The sequence below is a fragment of the Paramormyrops kingsleyae genome, chromosome 10 (assembly GCF_048594095.1).
Source record: "Paramormyrops kingsleyae isolate MSU_618 chromosome 10, PKINGS_0.4, whole genome shotgun sequence".
Classification (NCBI taxonomy): domain Eukaryota; kingdom Metazoa; phylum Chordata; class Actinopteri; order Osteoglossiformes; family Mormyridae; genus Paramormyrops; species Paramormyrops kingsleyae.
This window is the reverse complement of record NC_132806.1, coordinates 30,828,363-30,846,878: the sequence shown is the minus strand read 5'-3', so window position 1 is coordinate 30,846,878 and position 18,516 is coordinate 30,828,363. Positions and strand designations below refer to the sequence as shown.

The 18,516-nt window shown below is 38.3% G+C and overlaps 1 protein-coding gene across 2 annotated transcripts in view; it reads right to left on the bottom strand.

The window, feature by feature from the left end:
- unc5a (unc-5 netrin receptor A) overlaps positions 1 to 18,516 on the bottom strand; it is a 200,104-nt gene that overhangs the window by 103,313 nt on the left and 78,275 nt on the right. The window lies entirely within an intron of this gene.

Genomic DNA, 18,516 nt, shown 5'->3' with positions numbered 1-18,516 from the left:
CTACGCTAACAGGCTGCTGACAGAAATGAACGATAACAAGCGATAAATGTGTGACTGTGCCACCGGCACCCAAGATCTGTCAGGTACGTGATAGAGAGGTAGCCTCATAAATCAAGATTTTAGCTTTTATGTCCACTACAGTTTTAACTCAGATGCACAAATACAGACATACAGAGAACACCTAGTATAAAGAATGCTGTGTCGTTGTTTTTGTAATGCTTGGTAGTATTATAAGTGTGAAATCCTCCAGTCTCCAAGCTAATAAGCTGTTTTCATAGAAAGTTCAGTCCCCCCCCCCCCCAGAAAAAAAAGCCTTGGACCTTATCAGGCTCAGTCTGTAGTCCATGCAAACCCAGCCTCCTCAATACTGTTAATCACACTATTTAAAGATCGGAGCTGTGTCGCTAGAGACCATAAATTCTTAGCCTTGAATGGCTGCAGTACTTCACAAAATGTTATACGAGTCTCGTTTCCAGGACTTTAACTCGGCTCTCATTAAATGAGAAGACAGAAAGAGGCCATGTGGCAGGACTGCTTGTCATCAAGTTAGAGGCTTTGAGAAATGGCACCACTGAATCTAATGGCATGGATTCCTCTTGTTTTCATTTATTATTAGCTTAATCATCAAGGGGAAACTTGTCCCCTAGTTTGTGGCCGACCTTGTCTACATAAAGCACAAATCAAAAATATTGCATGAAAAAGAGAAAATAATCAACTTGACAATCTGATAAATGTTTCTTAATCTACATGCAGGTTCAAAGACAGAATAGGAAGAACAGATCTCAGGCCTTCGTCATTATTCTTGTTACAAGAAAATTACAAAAAAATTAAAATATTTAATAGGTGAGACAAAAATAAAGAATCCAAGTATTTGAAGATAAAGTCTTGCAATTAGTGTTTGCTTTGGGGATTTACTTTGCTAATGAAGATGAAACCAAGAATATGACAGACCAGACTAAAGTTGTGTTGGGGTTTTCATATCTGCCCACATGCTTTCAATGAAGACAATGAAACCTAATTAGACAAAGATCAAAGGGAATTATACAATTCCACTAAAATTAAATTACTAATGAATACTAATGAATAGAAATACTACCAACATGTAACGTTTCTGCATTGTGTTCTTAAGGAGCAAATGACTTTGCGGTAAAGATAGCTTCAGAAAACATGATTGTGATGATATTTTCCTGTAGAACCCTACACACAAAAGTAAATTGCGTTCATTTCTGTTCAGGCAGGGAAAGCTTTTCTGTACATTTCAAAGTTGGAGAGAGGCCAGTCTTAAGCTCCACTGGACGTCTTCTCTGCGGATCATACTTTAGCGGGCAATTTGCTCAACAATTTCCACTTATCATCTTCCCTGAGTGCCATGTCAGGAGCAGCAGTTAGGGGTGATTCAGATGGCTGTTGTCAAGGCAGCACTGATCCCACCCACCCACCACGTCCCCAGGGATGCAGAATGGCATCCCGTGCAGCTCACAGGAAACACGGAGGTCCGGACTGTATGGATTAGAGGCTGAGGGACATCACCTGATAATGACCACAGGGTGAATGACAGGAAAGCGCAGAGACCCACAGTGGAGAGTGACCTGAGCGTAGCACACAGTGACAGTCCGCAGGGCCTCACTCCTGGGCAGCAAACTCAGCTTCGCTTTTCTCCCAGTTGTGGTGATGGCTACCTACAGCGTGGGGGCCAGCCCTACCATTACTGCTCCCCCCACATTGCTATTTGCAATACTTCGAGGACCCAGATTGAGTGTATTTCTGTTTACCTTTTGCTCTGTTTATCCTGCCCATTTTTGCAGCTATCCGGCTCAAAAAATAAGCTCCAGCAAGGTTCGAACCCTCACAGCCACGGTCACAGGACGTCTATGCTTTTCATGGGCTTTTATTGTCAGTTATTCTCCAGTAAAGATGCCATATGGCCGCTGCTGTGTATGTTTTGGAGGTTCTACAGTCTGGATATGTCAGGCTTTCTCTGACCCAAAAGGGTATTGCAATCAGTCCTCTGGTCAGCGCGGGTCACTGTGTGCTCTCATTTGTTCTACATAATTTTGTTCCAGGCGTATGAGGTCAAGCACCTTTTAACGGAACTCCTTGCAGCAACAGCAGCAGCAGACAATGTAGAAATTCAGAGTTTAGTTTATATGTTTTTCATGCCGGCATCACAACACAACACTGCTGGAAAGAGGAAATGAGAAAAGCAGATCAAGGAAAGGATTTAAACTGAACTCAAACCTATGCTGCTCTCAGATATATGTAATGTATCATAATACATACATTAGTAAAATTATTTGGTAAACACAATGGAGACAGTTCACCCTATTCAAAATGGTTTATCAGACTGCAGGTAACTGTTACTTATTTCTCTGTTAAGGTTTTTAGTTTTCTGCAGAATGCTTTGCACTGTTCAGGACAGCCAGCAGTAATTGAAGCACGGACACTTCCCTTTCACCTTTACTCTCAAAAAATGGTTTTACTCACAGTCACAAGAGACCTTAGTTTGCGTACCTTCAGAAAAAAAAAATACCCTGAAGTGCAGCTTTCCTTTGAACACCCACTGAGATGCATTAAAGGTGGTCTGACTAACTCATTTGCACAGTGGCAACAGATTTAAAAATCTGTAATCTCTTTCAAATGTTACCAAAAACAGCACCAACAACAGATGCAATACCAATAAAAATGAGGAAAAATGATTGAGAGTAAAATGAGGAAAATCAACAATACCGCTGAATGAAGAAGGGCCTGTTTGTGAGAAACGACAAAACAAAAATCTCCATTAGTCAGACATGAAAGGGCCAAAGCTGAAAATATAATCCCCTTTCGGTGGCAAAAATATTAATTTACTGCCGAGGAATCCAATACTGCTGACAGACTTTACATTTATGGGGCCCTCCATCACTCCCAGTACCGTGACGCCATGGGACGCCTTGGGAAGCGAGGCCATATCCCCTCATAATGAATTGGTGACGCCGGATCTGACCTTTTCTCTTCCCCACTGCTCATTCTGGGAGCACAGCCTGGGTCAGGGACGATATTAACCGCCTCTAAAACACTGTCGTCACAAAGACATTACCCGGCCGGCACAATGCATGTCACATTCGTGTCACCCTCCCAGCATGCGGGGTCAGTAATTCATCAGAGTGAAATACAGCAGACCTCCCTAGTGGGCATTAAACCCCTGCTAATGTATCATGTACACGTTTAACTCTTAATGAAAATGAAATATTCTGATCCTAGTAAAGGAAATCTATCACGTATAACTGACCTGTCACATAATTACACCAATTACCACAGATTTGACGCTAAAGTAAAATTTGGGAATACGACACATCAAACAGAGAAGACACGCTTGTTCAACCGAAACGACATGTCCAGGCTTAACGTGTTGTTTGCTTTGTGGCGAGCGAAAGCAAACAAAAGCTGAAGTGTGAATGTTACGGTTGAATGGCTATTAAAATGATTATTTAAACAGTGTCATTATGATTTTCAGATCATCCTGCATCAGAATTGCACGGTGAACTTTGGGCTTGTTTTAAACATGCAGTGAATTAGCTCTCAAAAAATAGCAGGTGAAAACAACTGCACGCCCCCACCAGTTCACTTTTCACAGCATGGGGGACTAACACTGCAGAGATTTAAAAACTGGAAAAACAGTAACGAAAACAAAAATATCATCTATATTTTTCAGATAGCTTGCTCTCCCTTTCATTGTTTGGGGCACATTTTGTCATTATTTACAATTTTTTAATCTGGATACATACTTAGATCCATTTCAGCCTTTCGCCATTCACCAGAAGGGTAGAGCAATGTTTCCCAACCCGGTTCTCGGGGCTGCAAGATGGGCCTCGTCTTTGCTGTGTCCAACTAGCAGCTGGGAGGGAGCAAAAACATGGACTGTCTGGGGTCCGTGAGGACCGGGTTGGGATGCACTGGTGAAGTGAACCTCATCAGCCTGCTGAACACTTGGTGACATGTCAATATGTCATAACATTTGATGAATCTCTGTTATATGCTCCAAATATGTTTCACACATCTGAATGTTGAACAAAATGCAAAAGTATGAATAATTGAAGGCCCCACACTATGACTATAGCCAGCGGCGTTCCTGGGATATTAAGACAGCAAGGGCCTGGTGGCCACATCAGTCTGATGGTTCTCCTACTCTGCCCCAACCCCTCTGAAGATTGGTCACTGCACTAAAAGGGGTTTGGGAAATGCAGCCCTGGGCCAGGACTGCTGTCACGTATGGAATTCTCAAACCGAGAGCATGGCCCATAACCCAACCGAGCAAAACACATCATTCAGGGCTTGTTTGGATTCATTCAGGGCTTCAGGCAAAAGCCTGAAGCTTGTGATGCATCTGACTACAGCTGAAACACAACCTGATGGAGGACTGAAGCAGAACTGAAACAGAATCAAAATCAAATGGCCAGTCAGTCTAAAGACTTCTTTTCCATACTTGAATCAAATTACATTTGATTTTTTTTTCTCATAGAACATGAAGTTAAATTTATATTCAATGTTCTAGATTCTTGTACACTATAACCTTCTTTTTCTGCTTTAAAATTTTTATGATCAAAATCCATTTATTTTTTCCTTTATCTGAACTATTTTACATCTAATTCAATTTACATTCAATATATTCACCCCAAGGGCACGACTATCATAAGTAAGAGGTGTTTAAGGAGATTTTTGCTGTAGCACTAAAACTTTTATGAATGCCTCCCATTGTGCCCTGCAATATTCAGTCTCAGAGTAAAGATGTACAGTAAAGCCACACCCCTGCCTCAAACTATAATATTAATTAATATAGAGTCAATACCCTCCCCCGACGCCCCCATCCAGCCTCACCTGGAAAATGCATGGATGGATTAAAGCAAGACACACTATTGCCTTATTAAACCTCTAAAAATGTGCGTACGATATACAATTGATATAATTGCAGTAAATGGGACCCAGAGGAGTGCCAGTCTCTCCTTAATATCGTTAAATTTGAGCTCATATAGAATGAAAGTTACTAAAACCCCCAAAGAAGCTGCTCTTCAATTTCTGAGACTTAATTTGTAAAATGCATTTACGTTTCAGATCAAGAGGCCGCCTTTCCTTTAGGTGTCTTGCAGTAGTGAGTTTGCTTTGGCTAATTATCCCGTTTTGCTGCTTAACTTTTCCTGACATCACTGAAATAGCTGGATAATTTTAAACAGCCAGAGTCTGAGCTAAAATTCCTTCCATAATTATTAGTATTCAGAGTATGTTGAAACTTAAGGCCATATTTCAGAATCATGCTCAGTTTCCACCTCTCATTTGAGAGTTTGTGCTAATTGGTGCTAATTTCCACTAATCATTCCAGTCCACTCTGCTGTGCAGCTTTTCCAATCTTACGAAATTCTGAAAGCAGGGTTTGTGTAACACCGTAATATCCAGCCATCTCAGCAGATGAACTAATACACTAAAGACTTACAACAGACTTGCAACACTATTCTAAAATAGGAAGGTTTGTACTGCAGACCCATTATTCAGTTAGAATATGGATGCAAGACGAAGGAACAAAGACAATGGACATCATAATTCATAAATGGCCTTACCTAATGTCTTGCCCTTTTTGAGCCAATTTATTTTTTTATCTTTATTTTTGTTCTGTCCCTGAAGGAAGGAGTCGTTGAGCAATCATTGGATATAATTTGCATCACAATGATAAATGATGGTTATAACATGTGTTTTATTATACCATCAGCATTTTACAATGTCTTCAGCAATTAATTTAATTAAAAAGCCTGTCCAGAATATTAAATCATTTCATGTTCCAGAGAATTAACTACATTACCAGACCACTATTAGAAAAAAAATGCACTCATCAATTTTACTTTAAAAGAATCTATATTATCCTATTGTTTTCTGCAATTCTCCGAGTTATGAAGAGGGTGGAATTGTACAGTTTTGCACAGAACGTAAAAAATAAGGTGGAGCTCGGGGTAATGTCATATATTTTGGTTATGAAAAGCACCAGAAAACAACACAAATGTGCCTGCTAGAAATTAATATACAAGAGGTTTGACTAGCCTAAAGTTAGAATTTGATTAGCTTTCAAAACCATCCATCCATTTCTATACCTGCTTGTCTTATGCAGAATCACAGGAGGTCCAGAGTCTATCCCAGAAAATATGGGATGGGCACAAGGCAGGGAACAACTCCGGATGAGGTGCCAACCCGTCGCAGGGCACACTCACACACCCCTACGGGCAATTTGGTAACTCCAGTCCATCTTAGAATGTTTTTGGACTGTAGAGGAAAACCTGTCTGTGAAGAAACCCCATAACGACACGGGGAGAACATGCAAATTCCACACACACAGAGCCGTGGTGGAGACTCGAATCCTGGTCTCAGAGGAGAACATGCAACCTCCACACACACAGAGCCGTGGTGGAGACTCGAATCCTGGTCTCAGAGGAGAACATGCAACCTCCACACACACAGAGCCGCAGGGGAGACTCGAATCCTCGTCCCGGAGGAGAACATGCAACCTCCACACACACAGAGCCGCGGTGGAGACTCGAATCCTGGTCTCGGAGGAGAACATGCAACCTCCACACACACAGAGCCGTGGTGGAGACTCGAATCCTGGTCTCCGAGGAGAACATGCAACCTCCACACACACAGAGCCGTGGTGGAGACTCGAATCCTGGTCTCAGAGGAGAACATGCAACCTCCACACACACAGAGCCGTGGTGGAGACTCGAATCCTCGTCCCGGAGGAGAACATGCAAATTCCACACACACAGAGCCGCAGTGGAGACTCGAATCCTCGTCCCGGAGGAGAACATGCAACCTCCACACACACAGAGCCGTGGCGGAGACTCGAATCCTGGTCTCAGAGGAGAACATGCAAATTCCACACACGCAGAGACTCGAATCCTCATCCCAGAGGCAACAGTGATATTTACTGTACCTCTGTGCCACGCCAGGTTTCCAAAGTTAAAATAATAATTTTATTTTTGCAGTTTGGAGAATACAAAATGAATGTATTTCCTATCCAGCTTTAAATGAGCTACCTCCCAATTCATTTATTTCATATGGGAGTGTTACAGTTTCTCAGTGTTTAATATTCCCTTTTGTATAAGTTCAGCAGGCAGATAATATTCTATTAAAACATGGGAGGGATTGTTTGAGGCAGTCTCTGTCCGAACACAGTCTCTGTCCAACACCACAGCAGGCAACATCTGAACATTAAAGAGTAGAATCTTACTGTCAGGGTCAGCACCTGTCTGACCCTAACCCTTGGTGTCTCTACCCTGTTCGGCCAGCAGGTGTCACTGGCCATCCCACCTTTTCACTCCCTGTCTAACCCCTGTGTGTTCCCCTGCTCCTTGGACTGCTGCATGGCTCAGGGGGTTGAGCATGCAGCACAGAGGCTATAGCCCGACAGTCATGGGTATAAAGCCAGCCTGCTTAATAATTGATTTTTGTTCCTAGTGTCTGTTGCAGTTATTTTGCTTCTCTTGTTTGCCCTGTTTGTGTCCTGTGTGATTTTAGTTTTTTTGTAGTGTATTCAGCCCTCTGTGTTATGCCTCCTCGATTCTGGTTTTGCTGTGTGTTAAGGTTCTTTAGTTTCAAGCTCGTTTAACTGTAATCTGCCCCACCTGGTCTTTGTTGTCCCGAGTCCTTTTTGATTTGATCATTTTATTATACCTCGCACCTGTTCCCTGTTTGCCCTGGTGTTCCTCGGTATTTAAGTGTCTGCCTGAACTGTGTTCAGTTCCTTAGTGAGTCATTGAGTTCATTCTATGTTCCTGCGGGCTGGATTGCCTGTCCTCTTGCCCGCAGTGTTGCCTTGTTCCTGGACCTTGTCTCCTAGTGGTTTCTTGTAGTTAGTCGTTGTTTTCCACTTTTTTAGACCCCTCGACGTCTTTTTGTTTGTACTTTTACCCAGACTATTCAGTTTCCTCATTAAACCCCTTTCTGCCTTGGAGCCATAAGTGGCTTGTCAGCCTTTTCCCCACCTACACCATGCCCCGCCGCGACACCCTACAGGTTACACAACTCCAACAATCCACGTTCATCCAGGAACAAGAAAGGTGTTTACCATTCTTCATGCACCAAAAATCATCGCGTGCAACATTTTCTCCAGCATTTAATAAACATGATAAATTACAGTGACGCCTTTCTCATCCATCCTTCTCTCCCATTCATAAAACACCCACAAGACAAGGCAGGTTGGCAGAAATAATGGTTCCCTTTCACTTCCTCTCATTCTTTTCCCTGTTGCTTCCTGCATCACAGTATTCTCTTCATAATAATCAGATTAAGTGTGACTTTGTTTTCCAAATTATTTCAGATCCCACCTCAAAAAATAGGTATATACTTTTCAGTATGTGTCAACAAGTATACTTTGATTTATATAACAAAGAGAGATACTGTAGTATAAAGGTAGCTCAAAACAATTACATTTCAAAAAGTAGATGCCTCAAAATATGTGTGAAGAAAAATATGAATGATTAATACCCAAGACCCCCTGCCCGTATTTCCCACCATTAATCTTAATCGTGGGTTAATGTGAAACACATTTTCAGTAAGTGTTTTTTATTGAATTTCAGATGAATTATTAGGTGGTGAAATTTCAGTACCTTAAGCAATCTATTGTCATCTTGAATTTAGCTCTTAATCTCTCACCATGAAAATGTAGGAATTTAAAGCAACTGAATCTCTCACATGATTAAGCTCAGAATGAGCTTTATAAATATGTCTTAAGCTTTTGCCACCAAAAACTAATTAGTGAAATCTGACCAGGGTCATTTTAGTCTCAAATTATAATTCAAGGTACTTTTTTCCTTTTAATGAACTTGCCATTTAACGTGCACAAAAAGCAGAGCTGTTTGGCACTTTGCATTTCAGCATCACATATATTACAAGATATTTTCAAGTTTCAAAGGTTGGCACATTTTAATAATCAACAACTAGCAGACCGACAAGTGCTTTCTCTAAAGTCATGGTACAGTAAACAATCACAAGATGACTGCAGCTATCAAAGGTGTAAATAACCTAGCAGGTCGAAACGACTCCAAATTATACTCTGACAACACTTCTCAGGGCGAAACAGATGCAGCATGAATTCTAAATAGGAACAGGAAGAAACTTCAAAGAACCAATAAAAACCAATATTGAAACAATCGTGGACATTTCTTATGTAAATATGGTGACAGGTTATAGGATTTGTAAAGTAAAGTCAAATAGACAGTTTGGTAAATTTAAATTAAAACCAAATAAAAAAAACTGGATTTTGGGGGATTCTAACATTTCATTAATCATTAATGATTGGAATTGCACAGGAGTGTCCATGTCGTTATTCTAATACTGCATGCAGTCTGTGAACCTTCCAAACAAAGCAAGTAGTATTCCGTTTCTTGTTATATAGAACTCCCCAACTGATCCTCATTATATATATGATTAACTGTTAACAAGCACAAAATTATTTGCAAACGTTTGCAGTTCAGCAACTTTTTTTTCCCTTTCTGAGCAAAAACAAGAGAAAAAATAGCGTCTTTAATGAGGTAAAAACATAAATAATACAATGTAAGAATAATATTCAATACTTACTGAAACTTCCTCAAACTGCTTTCTAAAGCCAGGATTTGTTTATGGATCCACCCTTATCTCCACTGTGGTTTTAATTAAATCAGCCTTATTCAGCCAAACCTCGTATAGCCAAATGCACAGGGGTGACATCTGAACAGGTCACAGCAGTAGGTATGACCCTTTTAAAATAAAGACAGGAGAAAACGGCCTAAAATCAGGCTGATGTCAAACTATTTTTGCCTGTGTTGGTGGGTTGAACAAGGAGCATGAAAGGTGTGAAAGTTAAATGAGGATCTCACTGCTGTTCAACAGATGTCTACATATTTTATTAGCAATTTATTTAATCTGCTCTTTTATCATCACGTTCTGTGATCTTGCTTCACAGTAAGTGGTGCCAAAGTAAATGCCGAGATGTGAAACAAATCCTTGCGTAAATGTTTATATATGAGACCTGCCATTGTTCTGTTATGATTTACTTTTGTTCACTGATGGAAAAAAAAACACATTGATGTTAGCAATGTCTAAGCATCCACAATTCTAAATGGTAAATAAAGGCTATAAGTAAGAAGTCAGAGTATCACATTCAATTTAGCATTTTTACACCCCTGACACAGCAGCGGTAACCATGAAAACGAAGGTCTCCAAAATGTTTCCCGTTCTATGCATTGAAAAGCCCAAAGAAGACGGCAAGAAAGCTGTATAGAATCTAACTGACTGAACAAAATCATTTGGATGATTGAAAATCATTGAACTGAGGAAATGCCAAAGTAACTTTATGAAGCTACTTTGTTCTCTTCTCTGTGGTTCTCACTGGATTTGAATGGGGCCACATTCAATTATATGGATGTGTTTCAATCACAACCAGTTGTATAAAGTAGAAGGATAAAATATTCTACTTGGGAAAAACGAATACCTAAGAATGAAAATACATTGAGTTTTTTTTTTTTTTTTTAATCTTTTGTCGCCCTTTCCTTTATGATACATATGTTATTTTCAATATTATGTGGCAGGCTTAGAAAATGACAGAATATAGCGAACACATGCAGGTGTATTTTCAAACCATTCTGGTGGCAATGACTAAACGTAGAAAAAGAAAATAAAGTACCAAATATTACAATATCACAGTGCATGTCGGAAAAAGACCACATCTCATGAGAGGAGTAAAATATAATTTTAATTAGAGGCAGAGGTGCTTCAAATTAGTTTAAAGAACTCTCAAGTCTAATTTTTAGTCATGCAGGCCTTTCTGATTTAATTTCGTATAACATGGAACTCGTGGGATATAGCGCTCATGTCGATTTTACATGATACATCCTTCAACCAGCTCAGATGCATCTATAATGACCTTCGTTCTTTCTGACATGAATCAGTTTTTAATCAGGTCTTTAAAAATAGATTCTTACAGTACAGGGGGACTTCCTGGTTAAATAATGGTTAAAGTTGGTTAGTTAACAATAAAAGATAATGAGCGCTATAACACACAGCTTTAGCAGCTACTAGTTAAGTGTTAAATATTGAAAACTACCATAAAATACAGAATCAAGGATGAATCATATCTCCTCTTTCTTTCAAGGATATACCAGAATAATTATTGAACAGCAAATTTCCAAAACTGTTTTGGTTGTTTCTGAGATAAGGCCGCCAAAGACTAAATTCAAGCTTCCTCATCATATGTTGTAGTATAGGGGACCGGAACTTAGCCTTTCCTCATGTAATTCAACAAAGAAATGTTGCTAATTTTTCTTGAAAATGCATCCCATGAATTGAGTGAGTTTTGGAAATTGCTGAAATATGCAGCATGTGGTTAAAGAATATACATTACACATGTACTGTAAACATTCATAATAGGAATGACTGGAAATAGCAAGAGAACATATTAACAAAAATATTAGAGGGAACAGAAGCAATTTAGATTAACATGCTAATCATTTACCTAATTATTAGGTATCCCTGAAATGACCTAGTGCAGACATGTCAGATGAAATATTCCATAAATCAGAATACTGAGAAGGATAAGACTTTATTACGAAGCTGGTGTCCTTAAAAAAATCGTGAAAGCACAGATGTTGTCGTGCGACCTCCTGACCCCACTCTGACTTTATTGTCATGCTCTTCCCTTACACTTGGCTAGAGCAGTAAATTGAAAATGTAATTAGCCAACAGAGATGTGTGTCCCCCTTGCCGAAGGGGTCCACAGAGTGCATCGAAGAGTAAGAGACATAAAAAGAGGTCTTTCTTCCTTGATAGAGGTTATTCCCATCTTGGTGCCTTTGCTCTTTTCTGTTCCTCTCTCTCCCTTTCTTTATCTGCACCTATGTCTCAGACATACACAGAAATAGTTTTTATCTCAGTCAATACTTGTAACCATCCTGTCCGTCTTCCTACAGATTAGAAGTTGCCGCTGTACTTTACTTTTGTTGCTAATCATCTGCCAGATACCAGCTCCCAATCTCTAAGCCTAATCTATGCTTAATCCATGCTGTATCAGAGATAATTTAGACTGTGAATTCTAAAAGATAAGTAGATCATTATATACTATAACCAACTGACTATATATATATATATATATGGGAAAATTGTTAATTTGCTTCATGTGCATGACATTTTGATAATTTACTCATCTGAACAGTCTTACTTAATGATTTAGAGTCACTTGTAAATTACAACGATAAGAAAGAAAATGATAAATAAAAAACTCCAAAGTTATGTCCAATAATTGAAAATAATTTAATATCTGCAGTGTTATTTACCATCTGAAGTGACTACAGTTCCCAGTTAGACTACAGTTCCCAGTTAATAAGATGATCACAGGTCTTATCATACTGGCTTTCTACTGTGTAGCCCTGCAGCTCTGTCACGTCCAGCCGGCTCCGTCTGTCTCATCCCGTGTTTCCACTGGCTGTGGCTCCAAACCAGCCACACCTATGGCCTGTCAGCCTTACGTATTGCTCCTTCCCTCCTGTTGATCATTCACAGCTGCCTTGTGTTTACTCCTCATTAGCCAGGTATATTAGCATCTCTCAGTCCAGTGTTCCTTGTCTGGTCATTGTTGCCTGTTCACGTCTGCTGTCAGCCCAGTGAGTCCCAATAATACACCCCCACGTGGGATTTCCCCACAGAGCCTGCATTCTGGGTCATTCCTTCCACTGTGGAATGTGACAACCACTACTCCCAGTAACATGTGGGAATTATTTGCATACCAGGCAGCAACATACAATATCAGCTCTACCAGCATAATGTTCTAATTAATTCTTTTTCACATAACATGCAGAAGGTAGCTTGATTTTCATAGCTTAAAGTATGCCTTTGAAGTACTAATTGAGGTCGTGTTCGAACAGGGAACAATGGGCAACAACAATAAGTTGACTGATTATGTGCAGGAGTAGGTAAAGGCGAACTTAACCCTCCCCAGCCAATTGAGATCGTATTGGAGAATGGCCAACCAATCACATAGTGACCAGAAATCTGTGGTGCCATTTCCAGTTCTGCACAGGCGTTACTGCTGTGTTATATTTATTGGAAAGTCCAAGTGCAATATATAATACAACATTCAGTTTAGCGTCCAACAAAACTGTGCCTCAAATTCAGTAATTCAGTAAAGTGAAATGTCTTGCACGAAACATACAATTCTAGTCAATTAAAAGGCAGAGCTGTTTCATGTGAAGAGAGTAACATATAATTATGACACAGTGTTGGAAGATGGGATAATTATTACATACTGCTTATTTAGTTGTATGTTGTGATAAAAACATTGCTGCATTCGGATCCTCACACATTTTTTCATAGTGCAGACCTTAAAGTATTCTTTTAAAATAGCCATTCCTATGCTCCTCATGCGTGTTGCACTCTTTTATAAAATAAAATTTCACTGAAAGTGGTTCAAAAGAATCTTCACCACACCTTTAAGGCAATCTGAGTAAAGACTTCTGTTATCTACATCATAAAGGCTTGCAGTTCTCATATTTACTGAATTAAAAGTAGGAAGACTTTATTCCACTTAGTCTGGTACACAGTTCACTGTCAAGTTAGTGCATTATTCCTTAATTTATTAAGGTTATTGGTTGACTGATTATGCTGGTTTTAAAATAGGAAAATTTTAGAGTAAGCTCTGTGTCTGCTCTTCTGAAACCAACAGGCTTCAAATGTGGGTTCACAGAATAGAATAGAATAGAATAGAATAGAATATAAAAGAATATAATAGTCTTTAATGTCATTGTACAGGTAGAAAGTACAACAAAATTTAATTTTCAAAAATGTATCAAAAACATGGTTTAAGGTTGTACGGTAATATTAACAGCTTAGCAGCACAATAACATTAAAATAGGTAAAACTAAATAAAATCAACCCTGTTCGACTAAACAAACAGTAATGCATGAGCCAAATTCCCCACCATGTGATTCTTAGGGAAAAAGGCACGATGTGTCCAACTGTGGGTCATGGAATGATCTGTGATGCACATGTACAGTTTTAAACTCATGATAGGGATTCCTTAGTATAGCTGCTTCTGTCTCTAAGCTAATTTTGTGGTACTAACATGAGATGGAAGTCTTTACAGAGTATCTGTAGCCTGGAACCTCATATCGATGTGTAAATGTTAAGCATATATTTAAGTGAAACTTTCTGTACTGTGTGTAAACAAATCTGTTTTAGCAATATATCTAGTGGTTGCATTTGTGCAGCTGTTCCACCTTTAATGCTCAAAAGCTATAATAAGGGTCAGATGTATATGAATGCGACTTGGACCGCTCACTTGAAACGTCTGGTGTTAAACATGATGGTCTCCCTGCTTATTCAGCTGGAGAATGAACTGAGATGACAGTAAAGATTTGTGGATTTGCTGTCTTAAGTTATGTCGTTTTTAACAGATGCAGTAAGTGACTTCATTTAAATTTGCTGGCTGCAGTTTTTCGTTTGGCTTGAAACCAAAAAACTGGCAATTAAATGCAGTAGCCTTCTTCAGAACCAGGTCAATCACCTTCGCTGTAAAAATTGTTAGACTAGTTGTGGAAATAATTAGTGAAGTGAAAATGTGCTCTTCTTGGGCTACATTTCTCAAGCACACATGGTTGGATTTTTGCTGATTATACATACATGTGCAATTAAATGACAAACATTGTGTGTTAAGGCTGTAGATATTGTAATGATGACATGATATTGCCCAAGGCCAGGGGCACTGTAAGGTGGGGGAAGTTGGTCCCTGAGTGACAGGAGGCCTAGAAGATTTGGGAAATAACTGGATTGGCCTGGGATAAACTCCAAGCCCCCCTACAACCCTAACCAAGATGTGGTTTGAAGATGGATGGGAAAGCATTTCTGTGAAAGTTTCAATGCTTATGCTGATTCGTTTCAAGAGATACAGTATATGGCAAAAGCCATTATAACAACCACAATCTGTCATTTTGCAACTTTGTTTCTACCTGTTCAAAGAACAATTAAGCACAGGTGAAGAATAATTACATTTGTTCAATACACCCATACAGTACATCACACACTACTGTAGTAAACTACTAAGATTTGTCTTCGTGTTTGTACATTTAGTTTTGTACATAATGGCTCAGACTCAGACTTGCCTATAACACTGGTTAAGGATGAGATGAATTTGAGGAACATTATGTTATTTACTTTTAAATTTTTGACCCAGGTTGGGTGCAAGGTGTGTGTTTTCAGTTCACTTCTGTTTGAATTAATTTTGGCTCTCAAAACAAATAAAGCATTTTTTATTGTTTTAACGCATCAGTCCCAAAAGCACAATTCAGCCTTGATTTTATGGTGATTGCCCCAAAAGTCCTGAAAAATGCCACTTTCGAAAGACCCAGAATAGGTACCATTATAATGTAGAATATTTATGCACATTTGTATTAACATTAGAAAATAAACATGCATATTGCCATTTATTATAACGTACACTGCCATAACTTAGCAGTATAGTTATTTGTAATTTGGATAAATCAACTAAGTAAAAGTAATATTGAAAATTGCAACATACATAGTTGGTTTTAGAATCAAATTTTAATTCCAGCTGAGCCTTGGTAGAAGGGAAATGTTTATTAAATTTTTCTAACCTGATGAGATTTTATAATTTAATACCTATTCATTTAATATAAATTACATTTATTATTGTGAATTACACAGCAATATGTGAATTATGCGAATCATTGAATTACATACTTCTTGATTTCATGCTTATTTACTATTAATCATCGAGTTTAGATGGCAATTACTGCATGTGTTGTATACTCATGATGCTTCAACAATTTAAATAATAAACTATGATTTGTTTTTTCTATGTATTTATTAACAAATGAAGTGCAAACAATGAAATATTCAGTGAAAATACCGATTGACTTTAATCATTGTCCCAAGATGGGTTTAACAAAGTTATATTTTAAAAATGATTCTCTGTCATAGGTATACTGCACTAAAATGTTTTCAGAACTTCCAGTCTTTCAAAGAATCATTTTCATCAAAACATGTGTCTTATCATATTCCATTTACACATTACAGTATGTACACATCACATATTAAAGTACACATTACAGTACTTGCAACATAGGGGTTTTATTGGCCAATTGACCCAGTTGATGTATGTGGAGGTATTTTGCCTGCAATTTTGAATAAAAGCTATAAAAACTATTTATGTTATGTATTCAGTGTTTTTAAATTTGTTTAATGTTACTGGATGGATGGACGGATGGATGGATGGATGGATGGATGGAATGTTGAGTATACAGAGTTGTTGAACCTCCAACTTGATTTTATGCTTTTGATCCCTTTCACGATGCCTTCACTGAAACCAATTTTACCGTACAGTATATGACTTGTGTCACTTTCACAATACAGGCTGAGTATGATTAACTCGAAATCAAGATGACGACATATTCCAATTAGTTTTAGAAAAAAGTCTTTAAATTAAATCATTTATATATATATATATATATATATATATATATATATATATACACACACACACACACACACACACACACAAACCATACATATATAAATAAATTAATTAATTAATTTAACCATTTGCATGCATATACTGTATTTATTTAAGCTGGCATGTACCTCTGCAAATCGAGTGACAGAGAGGACATATCAATGTCTTTGGAACCCATACTGACCTTTACTGCTGGTCACCACGAGCTCTCTTAGGGGAAAACCTTCTACTGGCTACTTAGAAAGGCAGCGGGGTGTGGGCCTGTGTTTCTGCTTTCATATAACAGGCTTCTGAGAGAGTTAGCGTACCTGAGCTGAGTCGATTCCTGAAACCGTAACATTTTATACTTTTCAATCTCAATGGGCACCATGTTCCATTAGCAGCTGACATTATGGGCCTGCTTAGGGCTCCCACCAACAGAAAATGGGAAGCCTTAAGACAAGTCATTTAAAGCTCATTACTTAAAATATACATCCTTCAACGTTTACAACTGGTGCTTGAATTGATTATTTTCTTTTTTCCTTTGTTACAAAGTCTCAGTATTTAAGTATTTAAACTGATGATCAGTTGGCCTCCGAACTGAGATTCTGGTTACAGAATCTAGAGAAGGAGGATCAAGAACAAGCTTCAGGAAAATTCCAAGCAAGAAGCATTGGAGAACAGTCTAGAAGAAAGTGGTACTATTGAATCCGCGAGCGTCAGCTGAAAACTTACACACTTTAAGAGGCACATTCTGTTACTTTTTTAAAAAAATGCTTCTGTACATTCAGTTGCAAATCTAATTTGTTTAGCATATTATTATGTTGAATATGCTGTGTTGTGTTCCCTTTGTGAATTTGCAGTTATTGCACAAATTACAGAACACATTTCAGAAAGTTTAGGGTATACAAAGAATCTGTCTAAAAATGTGTACAGAACTATTCTTTATCCAATTCAGAAATGTGTCAATTAAGGCTATTGTTTTTTGTTCAATAAGCAGCAACAATGAACTGACACCAACAGATACCTAAGCTGTGCACACACTACATTGATAATTATCGCCCTGTTACACAACGTCAAAGAAAAATAGAAATTCAGTTGAACCTATGTTATGTCTTCATTTACAAGAAAATGTGTGTTAAGGAAGCATAATTTGCATTTACAGTACTATGCTAGCACATTTCCTCACAATACATAATTAAAATAAAAATAAAAGATGATAATACTGTGAATCTTAATACAGTTATGCAGTAAAATGCTAATGAGTGTGATGTACTGTAGCTACAATACAGCAGATTAAAAAATGTACAGTATAACACTATTTTCAGTTACAGGAACATACTGTAAATATACAGAATAAAGTAACCAGTATAGTTACATTGCAATCAGTATTGTCCTGTAAATCTACACAAAAAAATCTTAGTGTATAGTTTCTTACGTTTGCCTTTAAAAAAAAAGATTTCACTAGACACAAAGTATTCTAATTTGTGTTAGCTTGTACCATTTTTTTTTTTAAATAAAAAGAAGTTTCAATAATTACAAGGAATAAATACTTCTGATGAAACAAATGTTTTTTTTTTGCAACATATCTAAGATGCCATAGATTTTAATCAATGTGTGTACTGACAAATTTATGAACAGAAAAGTTGCAAAAGCAAAGAGCCACACTGTCTAAAACAGATAGGTGCCTGGACATGACGGTCATGGACTCCAAACTGGTACCCTGGTTTATCAGTACTGGGTCTGATCTTATACTGACAGAAGACAAGACAAGGTGTGGCAGATAAGTCATGTTGCCTAAATCAATCTCACAATGATGTAGCGCTGGAGACATGACCAGCTGATAACAGAGATGCTAAAGCTGCTTTGTGGAGGACGGCTGCAACTTCATCTCCCTCAGATCTGTTTCTCTCCACACACCCTTTTCGTATCCTTCAAATCCCCAGTAACATGTTTATCTTGGCACTCTTTACAGACGGAGATGTTTTTGGTACGAAAACTCAATTTATTTTTTTCTCCACTTA